The 17,889-nt window shown below is 43.6% G+C and overlaps 1 long non-coding RNA gene across 3 annotated transcripts in view; it reads right to left on the minus strand.

Moving 5' to 3' along the window:
* LOC122465341 overlaps positions 1–13,800 on the minus strand; it is a 56,172-nt gene extending 42,372 nt beyond the window's left edge. For 2 of the 3 annotated variants that reach the window (XR_006290093.1, XR_006290095.1), the window contains exons 1-2: positions 13,008–13,800; positions 12,696–12,753 (exon numbers count right to left, since the gene is read on the minus strand). This is a non-coding gene — a long non-coding RNA (uncharacterized LOC122465341). Of the gene's footprint in view, positions 1–4,396; positions 4,742–12,695; positions 12,754–13,007 lie in introns of those variants that run through there. The other variant, XR_006290094.1, reaches the window with a different exon arrangement.
* Positions 13,801–17,889: the final 4,089 nt, after the last annotated feature.

Raw genomic sequence — 17,889 nt, forward strand, 5'->3', positions numbered from 1 at the left:
CGAGAGCAACAAGGGTGATGTCGTTGTGGGCGTCTGCTATAGACCACCTGACCAGGAGGATAAGGTAGACAAGGTTTTCTTTGGACAAGTAACAGAAGTTTCCAGATCACAGGTCCCGGTTCTCATGGGGGACTTCAATCACCCTGACACCTGCTGGGAGAGCAATACAGCAATGCACAGATAATCCAGGAAGTTTTTTGCAGAGTGTTGGGGACAACTTCCTGATGCAAGTGCTGGAGGAACCAACTAGAGGCCATGCTCCTCTTAATCTGCTGCTCACAAACAGGGAAGAATTGGTAGGGGAAGTAGAAGTGGGTGGCAACCTGGCCAGCAGTGATCATGTCATGGTTGAGTTCAGGATCCTGGCAAAAGGAAGAAAGGAAAGCACCAGAATACAGACCCTGGACTTCAGAAAACCAGACTTAGACTCCCTTAGGGAACTGACGGGCAGGATCCCCTGGGAGGCTAATATGAGGGGGAAAGGAAAGCTGGCTGTATTTTAAAGAAGCCTTATGGAGGGCACAGGAACAGACCATCCCAATGTACAGAAAGAATAGCAAATATAGCCGGCGACCAGTTTGGCTTAACAGAGAAATCTTCGGTGAGCTTAAATACAAAAAGGAAGCTTACAAGAAGTGGAAACTTAGACAGATGACTAGGAAGGAGTATAAAAATATTGCTCGAGCATGCAGTGGTGTAATCAGGAAGGCCGAAGCACAATTGGAGTTGTATCTAGCAAGGGATGTGAAGGGTAACAAGAAGGATTTCTACAGGTATGTTAGCAACAAGAAGGTGGTCAGGGAAAGTGTGGGACCCTTACTGAATGGAGGAGGCACCGTAGAGACAGATGTGGAAAAAGCTGAAGTACTCAATGCTTTTTTTTGCCTAGGTCTTCACGGACAATGTCAGCTCCCTGGGCAGCACAGTATGGGGAGGAGGTGAGCAGCCCTCAGTGGTGAAAGAACAGGTTAAGGACTATTTAGAAAAGTTGGACATGCACAAGTCCATGGGTCCAGATCTAATGCACCTGAGGGAGTTGGCTGATGTGATTGCAGAGCCTTTGGCCATTATCTTTGAAAACTTGTGGCGATTGGGGGAGGTCCCGGATGACTGGAAAAAGGCAAATATAGGGTCCATTTTTTAAAAAGGGAAGAAGGAGAATCTGGGGAACTACAGACTGTTCCGCCTCACCTCAGTCCCTCGAAAAATCATGGAGCAGGTCCTCAAGGAATCCATTTTGAAGCACTTGTAGGACAGGAAGGTGATCTGGATCAGTCAACATAGATTCACCAAGGGCAAGTCATGCCTGACCAACCTGATTGCCTTCTATGATGAGATAACTGGCTCTGTGGTTACGGGAAAAGTGGTGGACATGCTATATCTTGACTTTAGCAAAGCTTTTGATATGGTCTCCCACAGTATTCTTGCCAGCAAGTTAAAGTATGTATTGGATGAATGGACTATAAGGTGGCTAGAAAGCTGGCTAGATTGTCAGGCTCAATGGGTAGTGATCAACAGCTTACTGTTTAGTTGGCAGCCGGTATCAAGCGGAGTGCCCCAGGGGTCTGTCCTGGGGCCAGTTTTGTTCCACATCTTCATTAATGATCTGGATGATGGGATGGATTGCACCTTTAGCAAGTTTGCGGATGACACTAAGCTGTGGGGAGAGGTAGATATGGTAGATGGTAGGGATAGGGTCCAGAGTGACTTAAACAAATTGGAAGATTGGACTAAAATAAATCTGAGGTTCAACAAGGACAAGTGCAGAGTCCTGTACTTAGGACAGAAGAATCCCATGCACTGCTACAGGCTGGGGACTGACTGGCTAAGCGGCGGTTCTTGCAGAAAAGGACCTGGGGATTACAGTGGACGAGAAGCTGGATATGAGTCAACAGTATTGCCTTCTTGGCAAGAAGGGAACAGCATATTGGGCTGCAGTAGTAGGAGCACTGCCAGCAGGTTGAGGGAACTGACTATTCCCCTCTATTCGGCACTGGTGAGGACACATCTAGAGTACTGCATCCAGTTTTGGGCCCCCCACTGCATGAAGGATGTGGACAAATTGAAGAGAGTCCAGCGGAGGGCAACAAAAATGATTAGGGGACTGGGGCACATGACTTATGAGGAGAGGCAGAGGGAACTGGGCTTATTTAGTTTGCAGAAGAGTAAGAGGGAATTTGATAGCAGCCTTCAACAACCTGAAGGGCGGGGTTCCAAAGTGGATAGAGCTAGGCTGTTGTCAGTAGTAACAGATGACCGAACAAGGAGCAATGGTCTCAAGTGGCAGTGGGGGAGATCTAGGTTGGATATTAAGGAAAAACTATTTCACTAGGAGGATGGGTGAAGCACTGGAATGGGTTACCTAGGGAGGTGGTGGAATCTCCATCCTTAGAGGTTTTTAAGGCCCAGCTTGACAAAGCCCTGGCTGGGATGATTTAGTTGGGGTTGGTCCTGCTTTGAGCAGGGTGTTGGACTAGATGACCTCCTGAGGCCTCTTGCAACCCAAATCTTCTATGATTCTATTTGGTTGCACCATAGCTTGACTGTGCAGAACTGCTGGGCTGTTAGGAACAGCATGCTGTACCCTGCTCAGATACTTGAGCACTGTAAAGGTACGTTTATACTGCAATTAAACTCCCAGGGCTAGCCCATGGCAGCTGACTTGGGTTGTGGGGCTGTTCAATTGTGGAAGGTGTGTGGTTTTGTTAGTGTGTAAACTCCCCCTCGCCCCCCACCCTCATGGGGTCCCAGAGCCCAGACTAAGCCTGAGTTCCAATGTCTACTCGGCAATTTTTACAGCCTCGCAAGCCTGAGTCAGCTGACACGGGCCAGCCCTAGGAGTTTAATTGCAGTGTGGACATACTTGAGGGTCACTTAGGGTATTATTCCTAGGTTCAGTTTATTTTCCACAAGATGAATGAAATCTCCAAGTCTATATATCTTTCAATAAAGGCATACTGGTAACAGCTCTGCAGAAAAACTGTCATCACTAGCAAATATATAGGGGCGGGTGTTTGTGTATGTGGTGTGTATATATAACTACTTTCTTGTTACTTTGCAAAAAAGCATGACTATTTTTTATTCTCATTATTTTACACACACAATGAATTTCCATTTTAGGTTAAAGTCTGTTTTCACTGTAAAAATGGTGACACTTCAGATTCCAAGACCAGAAGGGACCATTGTGATCGTCTAGTTTGACATCCTGTATAACACAGGCCATAGGCCTTCTCTGAATTAATTCCTATTAAAAGATGTGCTCTTCAAAACAAAACCTACCCCACCCACATTCTTGGCTTAGATCTGTAAATATCAGCTTTTGCAACTACTTACATGTGGAGAAAATATTGTTTGTTCTACACACTAGTCATGCCCATTTCTCTCAATGTATGCTTAAAAGGACTTGGAGAGCCATGGGCCATTATTTCTAGGCTGATCAGCTGGGTGAGTGGGACAGCAGTTGGATTTCATCACCATATTTCAACCAGTTTCGGTTAAACCAAAACAGATATGAGAATTTACCAGCATACAATATTCTGATGCTCTGCTGTGCACATTTCTCACTCGGAGCTAGTATGCATGATGAGATGACAGACACTTTAAGTGACCATCAGTGCAAGTACTAGGGTTATAGCCTGGAAGAAAAGAAGTGAATTAAATTTAAATATTCACTCTTCTCTCAATCTCCTGAGAGAATTCCTTAAGTGCTTCTCAGCCATAGCTCTGCTTCTCCAATTGTCTTTCTATTCCCCATTTCAGATGATGTTTACTCTCCAAGAACCTATTTCTGCCTGAAAGCATAGCCTTGTGTGTGGGCTAGTATATAGTCTGAGCGCCAGGGGACTTTTTTTTTTTTTTTAAGGCCCCAAGGAACCATCATCTTTTAGTCTGACATCCTGCATAACAAAGGCCATAGACTTTCACCCAGTGGTTCCTATTGTAAGTCCATAACTTTTGCTTGAGCTAGAGCATATAAGCACAGAGCATTTTGTATCAGGTAGCTAGAATGCCTCCTAGAGCTTCCTGTCATGTAAAAGGAGCATACCCAATCCTGCATCCTTTTATGGAGAGTAGACTACTTTTGCTCTATGATTCCTCCACTCCTGCTTCATGTGCCAGTGCAGAGGGAGGGTGGAGCTATGTCTTCTCTGCCTCTATTCCTGGGGGGAAGTGTTTCTCTCTCTTTTTCCCCCCCTAGAGTATGGAGAGAGCAGCTGTTCCTGTGCTCTCCTGACTACAGAGAATGCAATTGTGCCTGGCTATTATTTGGGCCGCGCAAAGGGAGGAGAAGACCAGTCCAGACCACTGTGCAGCCATGTCTGGGCCAGGCACAACTGGGTCCCAGAGTGGCCTTATAGCCATTGCCTCTGGCTGCAATCAGCAGTGAGGCGCACAATACAAAGAGCTCGTTTTTATTGTATTTCCACAACTTTCCACACCACAGCAAGGTTACTGTGCTAAGTTATTATGCATTGCATTGTTATGTTTCCTACTCACTCTAGCCAAGGGCTGGAGAATGTCTGAGGAGAAAACTTCATAACATGAACTATGTTTAGAATAAAAAATACAGTACATAGCACACATTTGTATTGTGAGAAAGCTAGTTCAGGTTGTCTCTCTAACGGCAGTGGGGTATTTATTAATGTTGTAACAATTTGTGTTGGACGTAGGGGCAGGTTCCAAGAAATTGTGACGGAGTCTGAAGATGCCTTTCTTCCTGTGCTACAGCTACTAAGACCACCTGCACAAAAACAAACAGAGGAGAGAGGGGGAAATGTTCAGCAGGTGGGATCATGAAAGATCCCACACTATTCCTCCTATACCCTTGAGCATTCGATGGCAGGGGGATTGTATGAGTGACAGCTGCAGGCAGACATCTGTAACACAATAAATCACAAGCATTGAACACAGCATCCTCTCTGCACATAGACGCTACCATATGCTCATGAGGCTCTTTGAGTCAGACCCCAGGAATAACAAATGAATAACTTGCTGCCTTGCTACTAAGATGTAGGTCCTAAAGGCTGATACTGATTTACAGGAGAAAGCAAAAGAGGAGCCTAATGGGGAAGATGGGAGTTCAGAGCACATGCTAATTCATAATTTTATGGAGCTATAAGGGCTCAACATTTTCCTCAAATATATTTGAGTGCATGCAGGGCTGTGAAAGGTTTTGAAATAGCAGCCCTGAAGAATGTTCTAGAAGTACCTGTGGGACTAGTACAACATGGTTCGTCACCCTGCCTTCCACTCCCAAGGTGTCCCAACCCTGGGCTTGCAGGGACTCGCTCTAGGAGCGAGGGCAGTTCAGTCACCATATTAAACTTATTTTTTCCATGATGCCAGCAGAGATTGTTGGGTGCCATTAGTGAGTTCCATGACATGGACACCTGTCCATGAGAAATTAGGCTGGGATACAGATACTACTGTCTAGAAACTATAGTGGGTGCTCTAAAAATATGAGTAGTCACTGACTCACTTCACACAAAGCCAAACAGCTGTCAGATGGTAAAGACTTTCCATTGCTATTGTTTTCGTTAGCAACCTGGGCTGGATTTGAGCAGCTGACAAGTTATATGTCCTCTTATCAACCCCTAAAGCCATCCACTTCTCAGTTTAGTTACTCTTTTATTTCAACATGCCACACAAATGCTAAAATACTGACAAATTATGAATTCACAATATTTTAATACATTATTCAAACTGATGTGATGCGAGATGAAAGTTGCCTAAAATACATGGATTTGGATGATTTGCCCTTCTTCAGAACAATTGGACTCAAGTGAGAAGCAGAGAATCTGTTTAAGTAGGCTTAACAATAACAACATGGGATTTTAGAGAATGCGATCCAGTGAAATGCTTGGTTGGCCCAAGTCTGCATCTTCTGTTCTCTTTGAATTTCCATCTACCTTAAGTAGAGCTGGATGAAAGATGCTACCGTATATACTCGTTTATAAGCCAAATATTTTTGGTAAAAAAGTGATGCATCAAAGAGTGGGGGTCAGCTTATAAATGGGTCTACACCAAAATTTGATGATTTTAAACTCTATGGAATCATTGAATTGAATATCTAGTACCTTTTTGTTTTGTTTACCTGGAGCGTTCACGGGCATGGAGCCCCTCAGCTCCCTGTGGCTGCGGTTTGCCGTTCCCAGCCAATGGGAGCTGCGGGAAGTGGCACCACTTCCCGCAGCTCCCATTGGCTGGGAACGGCAAACCGAGGCCGCTGGTAGCTGAGGGGCTCCGTGCCTGTGAACACTCCAGATAAACAAAACATCCCACCCTGCCAGTGGCTTATCCTGACGGGCCGGGAGCCAAAGTTTGCCAACTCCTGAAATATAGGGTCGGCTTATGAAAGGGTCATGCAGTTTTTACTATTTCTACCTATCCATCTTGGGGGGGGTCAGCTTATAAATGAATGGGCTAATGAACAAGTATATACTTTTTGTGGAAAACTTTTAAATGACATGAAGAAAAACAGATAGCGTTAACTTGTGGTGAGTTTTTTGTTTTTAATGGTTGGGTCTCTTCCCCCTTACAGCTATTCCTCGCTCCCCAGGAAAAGTTAGGGTGAGGAGATGGGGGTGGGGAAACACGACGGGTAACCTGAAGCTTCTTTGGTATTAGAAAACTGAAGACTGGAAAATTCTGACCAAAATGAAAGTGTTAATTTTCAGTTCAAAAGCCATGGGGTGTGAAAATGTTTCAGCAACAAAATTTCAGCATTTAAGTCAAGATGAAGTAAAAAATATGTACAACCAGATATCTGTATGTGAATCTGCAATCTAACTGCAGAATTTACACTGATTTCAGTAGTAGTTCTGTACATGGAAAGACTATAGGATTGGACAAGGTAGGTAATGTATCAACTCATAAGAAAGATATTAGTTTACTGCAAATGTATACTTATCCCAAACTCTTTAGGCTTTCACATGACTACATCAGAACACTTTACGTGCAGTCTAAAAACCTAAGTCTCTGATCTTGCGAACACTTAAGCATTTACATAACTTCACACATGTAAATGCCATTTAAGTAAATAGAAATGCTTGTGTGTGTAACTGTGCACGTTTAAGTCCTTGCAGAACTGGGGCCTAAGTTAAATAACTGTAGACTTAAAGAATCTTGCAAAAACATTAATGTCTAAGGCAGTGGTTCTCAAACTTTTGTAGTGGTGACCCCTTTCACATAGCAAGCACTTTTAAATATATTTAATACTATTATAAATGCTGGAGGCAAAGCTGAGTTTGGGGTGGAGGCTGACAGCTCATGACTCCCCATGTAATAACCTCACAACCCCCAGTTTAAACCCCTGGTTTAAGTAAATTTTTTTGAAAACCTTGATATGAATATTTCAGAAAGTACTGCCTTATACCACATGCAGTGATGAACAGTAAGAGAGCTTACCTAACTCTTTACCTGAGGAGACCTTGATTCAAGATGGGATAGATCACAAGTGCAGTGGTCTTGCCCTAGTGGATATCTGTCTATTATTCCACTATGCAATCTGGCACAGATATTCTCCACTTCATGCGCTCAGGGCTGGCATAGTGAAGATATTGCAGGTCGGAAGTCAGGTACATTGGCAGACCTCCTGCAGGAGGCAAGGGCTGTATCTACATGCAGGCTCTATGACTTGCACTGCCTCCAGGGTCTCTGGCCCCATAGGAACTAAAACCCTTTAGTTTAACATCCAGTAAGCTATAATCTTTTTAAGTGACTGGCAGAAGATTGGTCCCTTTAAACTGAAGTAGCCAGAAAGTGGCAGCTGACGACTGTATGCTCTTCCTAATTTTGTAAATGCCTGTCATTAGGGGAGGCACAAAAAAGGAATGCAGTCCTCCTTCCTTGTCTTTGCCCCTGCCCAAGGGCCATCTCTTCCCCTTTTTCTTCTGTCTGTGGTCAGGACTATGGAAAATTGGTTTGACTCACCCTTCCCTCCCTGCAGGTGCAATGACTCACTCTCCTAAATGCTGCTCTGAAGGACACAGCTGCTCTGAGTCCCAGTTTGCCCTCACGTTTAACTCCCATTGATTTCAATGGCAGTTTGTTTTATGTGAATATCCAGGGGCATAATGTTGCTTTTAAAACAAAAACAAACCCCCAAAACTGTCTTGGTTTAAGGGACTGTCCATTAGAATTGGGATATGCCTCAGGCAAAAACTGCATATTACCTCTAAATCCTCCTAATCAATATACACCTGATGCAAGGCCAAAACTTTTTCAAACCCAAAGCTGTGAGGCCCAAGGAAAGTTAAAAGAACAAGAAAATAACTTAAATCTGGTGTCTTGTGCCATCTCCAGATTGAACATGTTCTCCAGGTAGCTACCCTATCCCTGGCTGATTAGCAGGGTCCATTCAGTGATGTGATTTTTAGCAAGTGAGTCTAACAGCCCCCCCACCTGCACTTGTGATTAAATCCCCTGTTGCAGGGCCTGGTCCAAAATTCACCAAAGCCACTGGAAAGATTCCCATTGACTTAAATGGGCTATGGAGCAGGTGGCTGGGGTTTACGCGCTTGCATGACATGCTTGCCGTGTGTGTGTGTGTGTGTCTGTGTGTCCCTCAAAGTGGATAGTTCATTTGGGTAATTATCATTGGGGATGATGGCCTTGTAGAGGGCAAAGGGGTTTCCCCCCCTCAGAAAATATGTGACAGAACCTGCTATTTGCAGGACTGACAAAAATACATTGTGGGTTTTATTTGCCTGCTGGTTTCTGAGACTGTTGCGAGCACTCGCTTCACGTTATCAAGTTTTCTGCTGCAACCAGGAGCACTTGAAACTTTTTTTTAAATCAGAAAGCTGAGATGCTCATGCAATCTCTTGATTCCACAAGCTGGAGCTTTAAGAAGAACACTGAATATTGCAAAAAGTCATGATCAAATCACAAGAGTTGAAAACACTGCATTTGGTGGAATCCAGCCAATTCCAAATACAAAAAACCTAGTTCTTCAGAAGCATGCTTCCTGCCCAGGGATAAGTCGTCTCTGGCAGAGACGACTTAGCAATAGCCAGAGAAGGCTGTATTCCATCAGTGGCAAGAAAACTATCCCTTCACGTGGTGGCAAGGCTTTTTAACATGGGACCCCCAGGAGCATTTGCCGAACACAAAAAGTATTACACTGTATGTCACCCAGGCAGTGGCGAGTAATTAAAGGTTCAGCAGTCTTATTTTTTTCTGTATCCTAACTTTGTTTATTTCAGTTTTGTCTCCCCCCCTCCTACAACCCCAAACACACACGTTTGAGGGATTTCTTCATACCACATGACGACTATTGGAATACTGTGTCCAATCCTGGTGCCCACAGCCCAAGAAGGATGTTGATAAATTGGAGAGCGTTCAGCGAAGAGCCATGAGAATGCATAAAGGATTAGAAAACATGCCTTATAGTGACAGACTCAAAAACTCAATCGAGGTAGTTTAACAAAGGGAAGGTTAGGGACTTGATTACAGGCTATGAGAACCTACATGGGGAATATTCAATAATGGGCTCTCAATCTAGCAGAGATATTTATAACACATTCCAGTGTCTGGAAGCTGAAGCTAGACAAAAATTCAAACTGGATATAAGGCATACATTTTTAACAATGAGTAATCAAGCACTGGAACAATTGACCCAGGGTCATGGTGGATTCTCCATCACTGATCATTTTTAAAATCAAGATTGGATGTTGTCTTAAAAATATGCTCTAGGACTTATTTTGGGGAAGTTGTATGGCCTGTGTTATATAGGTGGTCAGACTAGATGATCATAATGGTTCTTTCTTGGACTCTATGAATCTATGTTGCACATCATGCTGAATAAGACTCTATACAATTTACTTTGAGCTTCTCGTTGTATTCTATCTCACTGACTTGAATACAGGTTTAGAGTAGATGGGCATGAAAACAGAGGGAATGTTCAGATTGCTAACATAGGGCCTGTTGCAGGTCTGATTTCATAGAATATCAGGGCTGGAAGGAACCCCAGGAGGCCATCCAGTCCAACCCCCTGCCCAAAGCAGGACCGATCCCCAATTAAATCATCCCAGCCAGGGCTTTGTCAAGCCTGACCTTAAAAACTTCTAAGGAAGAATTCAAAGTAACAGCCGTGTTAGTCTGTATTCGCAAAAAGAAAAGGAGTACTTGTGGCACCTTAGAGACTAACCAATTTATTTGAGCATAAGCTTTCATGAGCTACAGCACACTTCATCGGATGCATACTGTGGAAAGTGTAGAAGATCTTTTTATACACACAAAGCATGAAAAAATGGGTGTTTACCACTACAAAAGGTTCTCTCTCTCCCCACCCCACTCTCCTGCTGGTAATAGCTTATGTAAAAGTGATCACTCTCCTTACAATGTGTATGATGATCAAGATGGGCCATTTCCAGCACAAATTCAGGGTTTAACAAGAACGTCTGAGGAGGGGGCAGGGGGTAGGAAAAAACAAGGGGAAAATAGGTTACCTTGCATAATGACTTAGGCTTGAATAGAAACTGGGAGTGGCTAAGTTAATTGTATCCAATTCGCAAATGAATTCCAATTCAGTCTCTCGCTGGAGTCCGGTTTTGAAGTTTTTTTTGTTGTAATATCGCAACTTTCATGTCTGTAATCGCGTGACCAGAGAGATTGAAGTGTTCTCTGACTGGTTTATGAATGTTATAATTCTTGACATCTGATTTGTGTCCATTTATTCTTTTACGTAGAGACTGTCCAGTTTGACCAATGTACATGGCAGAGGGGCATTGCTGGCACATGATGGCATATATCACATTGGTAGATGTGCAGGTGAACGAGCCTCTGATAGTGTGGCTGATGTTATTAGGCCCTGTGATGGTGTCCCCTGAATAGATATGTTGCAAGGATAGGTTCCTGGGTGAGTGGTTCTGTTGTGTGGTATGTGGTTGCTGGTGAGTATTTGCTTCAGGTTGGGGGGCTGTCTGTAGGCAAGGACTGGCCTGTCTCCCAAGATTTGAGAGAGTGTTGGGTCATCCTTCAGGATAGGTTGTAGATCCTTAATAATGCGTTGGAGGGGTTTTAGTTGGGGGCTGAAGGTGATGGCTAGTGGCGTTCTGTTGTTTTCTTTGTTAGGCCTGTCCTGTAGTAGGTGACTTCTGGGAACTCTTCTGGCTCTATCAATCTGTTTCTTCACTTCCGCAGGGGGGTATTGTAGTTGTAAGAATGCTCGATAGAGATCTTGTAGGTGTTTGTCTCTGTCTGAGGGGTTGGAGCAAATGCGGTTGTATCGCAGAGCTTGGCTGTAGACAATGGATCGTGTGGTGTGGTCAGGGTGAAAGCTGGAGGCATGTAGGTAGGAATAGCGGTCAGTAGGTTTCCGGTATAGGGTGGTGTTTATGTGACCATCGTTCATTAGCACTGTAGTGTCCAGGAAGTGGATCTCTTGTGTGGACTGGACTGGCTGAGGTTGATGGTGGGATGGAAATTGTTGAAATCATGGTGGAATTCCTCAAGGGCTTCTTTTCCATGGGTCCAGACGATGAAGATGTCATCAATATAGCGTGAGTAGGGGCGTTAGGGGACGAGAGCTGAGGAAGCATTGTTCTAAGTCAGCCATAAAAATGTTGGCATACTGTGGGGCCATGCGGGTACCCATAGCAATGCCGCTGATTTGAAGGTATACATTGTCCCCAAATGTAAAATAGTTATGGGTAAGGACAAAGTCACAAAGTTCAGCCACCAGGTTAGCCGTGACATTATCAGGGATAGTGTTCTTGATGGCTTGTAGTCCATCTTTGTGTGGAATGTTGGTGTAGAGGGCTTCTACATCCATAGTGGCCAGGATGGCGTTATCAGGAAGATCACCGATGGATTGTAGTTTCTTCAGGAAGTCAGTGGTGTCTCGAAGGTAGCTGGGAGTGCTGGTAGTGTAGGGCCTGAGGAGGGAGTCTACATAGCCAGACAATCCTGCTGTCAGGGTGCCAATGCCTGAGATGATAGGGCGCCCAGGATTTCCAGGTTTATGGATCTTGGGTAGCAGATAGAATATTCCAGGTCGGGGTTCCAGGGGTGTGTCTGTGCAGATTTGACCTTGTGCTTTTTCAGGGAGTTTCTTGAGCAAATGCTGTAGTTTCTTTTGGTAACTCTCAGTGGGATCAGAGGGTAATAGCTTGTAGAAAGTGGTGTTGGAGAGCTGCCGAGCAGCCTCTTGTTCATATTCCGACCTATTCATGATGACAGATGGGACAGAGCACTACACCCAGAAGGTGTGTAGGTTATACAGGCACCTCAGATAACTAGCCAATTGCTAACATGATAGGAGAATAATGTTGGTAACTATTACAAATTTTCTTAGATGCAATGGAAACTAATCTCAGCTGAGTTTGAGATTAGGCCCCAAGCCCCAGAGAGACTTAAGTGCTTAATTCTAAATTCCATTCACTTCAGAGGGACTACTCAGATGCTTACTACACAGACTTTAGGTTATCAGAGCTTTATATTTCAACATGAATTGCAATAACTAAAAATATTGCACCAGACTCTGGTGTAACTATTAAGTGACTCCATTGACTTTGGTGGAGTTACTCCAGTTTCCTCTCAGTTAAGAGCAGAATTTGGTCATTTGTTTTACCTCTTTCAGAAGAGTACCCACCATAGTTTGAGTTGTATGGAAAATCATGGGAAGTATTTTGAATCTGTACATGGTATCCAACAAAGCATTTGGACATGAAGGACAATCTCTTGTCACCTACCTCCAAAATTTGTGAAGGCTCTCAGCGGCTTCAGAAGAATTCACTGTCTGAGGTGGTGCTGTGAACAAAACAAAGGAAAATAGTGTTATCGTATTGATTTTTGTGTGATGCTTCCATCTTGTGGCCAGATGGGAGAAGCTTCTCTTTTAGCATGGATTAAGAAATGCCTTAAAGATGAGGGATTTTTGTAAAGTTACACTACTGAACCAAATACAATATACTTGTGCTAGTGACTAAAATTACTAATAAATTTAAGAAATCATTAGAACATTGAGAGTTTGTAAGTAGAGTAGTGTAGAAGAGTGGACTCACCACTGGAGTGCCCCACTGAGGCTGGGTATGGTGTAGCAGCTCTTTTCCCTGCTAGTACCCCCTGCCAACTGTCACTCCAGTCCTGTGGTGGTCTCTCTTCCAATGACTCAGTCCTCCAACCAGGTCACACTCTGTTACCCCAATAGGGGTGGAACTAGAGTCCAACAAATACACACTCCAATGTCTTTACAACATGTCTTCAGGCTTGACTGAGCCCTAAGGTCCTCACACCCTTTTGGCTCCGGGCTGTGAGTGTCCTTATCCCTTTATATCTGGGGAGAGGGCCAGAAGGGGCTTTGCACACTACCTTTTTCCAGCAGTGGATGGAGGAACCCATTGCTGCTCTCAACTCTGGGTTCCAGTCCAGGGATCCTGTAGCAAGCAGGCAAGGTCTGTCTAGTCAAACCAAGCCCTGCTGCCTCTCTAGGCTTCTTTCCACCATAGCCTTTTACTAGGCAGTCTCCCCACTACCTCTCTAGGTTCACCCTGCTGTCAGAGCTCCCAAGGTTCTCCCAAATCCCCCAGTAAATCTCAAACCCCAAAGGTACAACTTAACCCAAATTCAGCCTTCCTCAAGCAAGACCTGTCAGTATCCCTTTGGCTCTCTCCCTGAAATGCCTCATCCTACACTCAGGGCTCACCACCTGTGGCTCTATATCACTCCTGACAGACTTGGCCACTCCTGAGAGGATTTCAGAGCCAACTCTCTCACTAGCCTTCCTCCTTTACCCTGCTTGCTGTTCTACCCTCAAGTACCAAGACAGGTATTGCAGCATTCATTCTTTGCAGCACACTTCTGGTCCACACTTACTGTATTTAAACTAATCACACAGTTTCTCTCCCACCTGGGACTCATCTTTAATTAAGCCTAGCTGGCCGGCTCACTCTCCAGGTGCAGTCAGGTAGCATAATTGGCCTCACAGAGCCACATTAACCCTTTTAGAGTCTGTGTGGAGTACACATACCATCACAAAAATTTTCATTTAAAACTTGTTTTTGTGGGGGGAGTGGAAAGTTATATTTTTAACTAAATGAAAATTTTCACTTTCCTTGAAATTTTTAAATTTTTTGTCAGAAAAAAGTGTTTGTTTCAGTTTTTAGCAATATTTAGGGGTTTCAAATTTGTGGGTGTTTTCTCCCCAGTAAAAAGCCACATCTCTGTTGCGGAAACCCTCCATTTTCCAATTCCACATGGGGAAGAAGGATTTCTGGTGGATCCCATTCAGGGGTTGGACCTATGTAAGTTGTAACAGCCAGCTGTATGGGCATATGGAAGGAGCTGGGAACAGAGATAAGGTAATGTGGTGGGAGTGGGAGGTGAGATAGGGCCAATGAATCTGCAGCCAATGACTCCCACAGAGGCAAGGGGTACATAAGCATCAAGGATAACTGCAGCTTCCAGGCTCTATTTCCAGTTGCCAATTCCAGGAGCCATCCAGTTCCCCAAAGGACCTTTATTGTTCAAAAAGTATACACAAGCCAAGCAGCTTTTTTCATTTTTTCCCTGATCAGTGGGTTGATGTTGCTTCTGGCTAGGTCAGCCCAGCACATAGCTTCCATAGGCAAACAATTTCACCAGCATAAGGCCATTAGAAGAGTCATCTCACCCATCCTGTCACCAGGGTGCCAGGTCTCAGTTTCCCTCAGTCTCTCTGGCAGGTTGGACGAGTTAAGTGCTTTGGCCCTCTGGCTAATGCTGGTGGGATAAACTTTGATGGTACCATGTTCCATTGAAATACGTGGTTCTGTCAAAAATCAAAATGCTTTGAAAAATCAGATTGATTGTGCCAGAATTTTGTTCAAAAAAAAGTTCCAACAATGTAAAAGCCTCCTGTTTGACATTATCAGAACAAATTGTTTCAATTCTGCATTTTTGAAGTTATATTTTTGTATCAATGTTTTTCTTGTGTATTATATTTTATATAGCATAATATCCTAAACAATTTTAAAAGTTGAAATCAAAATGAAACATTGGATTTTAATGGAACAAAATGTTTTGAATGAACAAAATGAAATTTGGGACTTTTCAGAATTTTTAAGTGTCTGGTTTTCACTTCAATTGTGAATGAAGCCAAATTTTAAAATCTCAAAATCATTCACGAAACAGAACTTCCTTCCTCCACATACAGTTCTACCTCTGGCTCACCCTTCCAGGGCAAATAAAAGTCCAGCTACATAGCCACAAACCTTTTCGCCTTCCTGTGCCATCACCCACTGCATATGGTACATATGATCATCAAGTCCTTCACCCCAGATTGTAGGGGGTTCCTTCTCTCCATGTTCAGGGGCTGACCACAGTCCCTGTTGTTGAACTCAGAGCCAGTAGACCTTTGTCCTCCTCAAGATGTACAATTCCTTTGATGATCCCTAGGCTATGTCTTTGTCCCTGGATCACAAGGGCATTTCATTAACACCTCCAGGCTGCACGATAGAGGAACCCCGGCCCTGAGATCCTATACTAAAAAACAGCAGACTGACTTCAGGTCTAAACTGTCCCAGTTCCCATAAGCACCTCATACTTCTGCTCAGTTCCTGCCTCAGTTGGTTGCGTTCATTCCCTGGCTCCATCTCCACAGAGTACCACAGCTGGTCACTCAGAAGCCTCTTCAGCAAGCTTCTGTCCTTCCATAGGTTTCGCTCCCAGCAGGGACCCACCATGTAGCCTTCCCCAGTCACTGGAGAGTCTCCCAGCGCACTGCTGTGCCTGCCATCTCTCTTCCTTACTGAAAATAGGTTGCCTCCTATGTCTCAGCAGACCTAGTTCTCAGTCACCTAGAGCCAGACTTGTTTTGAATTATTTAGGTCCTAAAGATGCATAACGGCCCCTAGTAGGATTTTCAAAAGTCCCTAGGTTCCTTACTGCCTCTGGAATCATTAAGCACCTAAATAGCTTTTAAAGTCTGGCCAAAATCCCTGTCCCATGATTTAGGAGGAAAACCAGACACAGGTAGAAGTGGGCTTGTCCTCCCCTTAAAGACCCAATTCACCCTGTGTCAGCTGATAAAATATGACCAGCAGAAATGAATGTCAAAATTCCCACTCAGATGATGTAGATTCTGACCCTATATTTCAAAGTGAGCATAGAGGGCCTTGCACAGTGTTAGAAGTAGCATGAGTCAAAGACCAAAGAACTTTATCCCCCTCAGAAGCACAATGAACCCTTAATAATATACTGCTCTGTTTGGATTTTTGTCATGAATCAAATGTATAATTCTATAGAAATCCGACTCGTGAATGTATAGCAGACAATATTCATGTAGGTATGAGTTTTCTCTTGTCTTTTGTTGGGTACAGTTTGAACGTTCAATTATTTAAAGAAGATGTTGAACATACTCCTTTTGCAGGGCCTCATAGGTAGATTGCATGCACCTGGAACACCACTATGCACAAGTTCCTGCTTATCTTGCTATGAAGAGTTGCGGTCACATCATGTTGTGACCAGAACATGAGGTTGCTGTAGCTGGGCAGTCCTTGCATGTCAGCATCTTTGTTATGCAAGTGTTCCGAGCACATTTTCAGGCTGGCTTGAGAAGGAATGAAGGAGCTTGAACTGGCCTACAGCAGACTGAACACGAAGATGATCTCGCCACACCCAGTGGCGAGGATGAGAAAAGACTGACAGCTGGAAAAGCTACGTTTAAAGGTATCTCTTTGGGTGCTTACTGGACAGAGGGGAGAGCGATGAGGCGAGTTCTGGCTAGCCCTAGTGAGGGCAGTCTCTGGGTGGCCAGAGCAGGATAGTTCAAGTTTGTCTAGGTGAAAAGAAAGTCAAAGAGACTGTGGCGAAAGAAAAATCAAGGAATCTGTGTGTGCTAGGAGCAAGAGTCTCAAAAAGGAGAAAGTGGTGCTGAGCTAAAGAAGGAAGGAATGTCTGTTGAAAGGGAATCACTGGGAGATGGTATATTTGGGGCTCCTAATTTTGGTGGATATGGGTTATAGTTATAGTTAGCTGTAGCCCACCCCCACATGCTGCAGAGGGGAATTATTAAGTCAATGATATAGTAAAGTAGCACTTCTCATAACAGGTTAAAGCGTTAGTAAATAAATATCAATGACCACATGCTAACCAGAGCAGGGAACAAGCTTGTATCCCACAACATGGAATATAATCACATATCTTTGATACATTTATCATTATGTATTTAAACACCAAACTGAAGAGAGTACCACACATTACATACCTGGTATGAATACACTTTTCAGAAGTGATATAATTTATTAATTACTAGGGCTGTCGATTAATCACAGTAAACTCGTGATTAATTTTTTAAATCACGATTAATCAGTTTGAGTCACACTATTAAACAATAGAATCCCAATTGAAATTTATTAAATATTTGTGCATGTTTTTCTACATTTTCAAATATATTTATTTCAATTACAACACAGAATACAAAGTGTACAGTGCTCACTTTTATTATTTTTTATTACAAATATTTGCACTGCAAAAATGATAAACAAAAGAAATAATATTTTTCAATTCACCTCATACAAGTACTGAAGTGCAATCTCTTTATTGTGACAGGGCAACTTACAAATGTTTTTTTTTGTTACATAACTGTACTCAAAAACAAAATAGCGTAAAACTTCAGCGCCTACAAGTCCACTCAGTCTTACTTCTTGTTCAGCCAATCACTAAGAGAAACAAGTTTGTTTACATTTACAGGAGATAATGCTGCCTGCCTCTTATTTACAATGTCACCTGAAAGTGAGAACAGGCATTTGCATGGCACTTTTGTAACCAGCACTGTAAGGTATTTACGTGCCAGATATGCTAAACATTCGTATGCCCCTTCATTCTTCGGCCACCATTCCAGAGGACATGCTTCCATGCTGATGACGCTCGTTGAGGGGAGAATTGTATGCCTTCTGCTCTGTTTTA

The sequence above is a fragment of the Chelonia mydas genome, chromosome 4 (genome assembly GCF_015237465.2).
Source record: "Chelonia mydas isolate rCheMyd1 chromosome 4, rCheMyd1.pri.v2, whole genome shotgun sequence".
Lineage (NCBI taxonomy): Eukaryota > Metazoa > Chordata > Testudines > Cheloniidae > Chelonia > Chelonia mydas.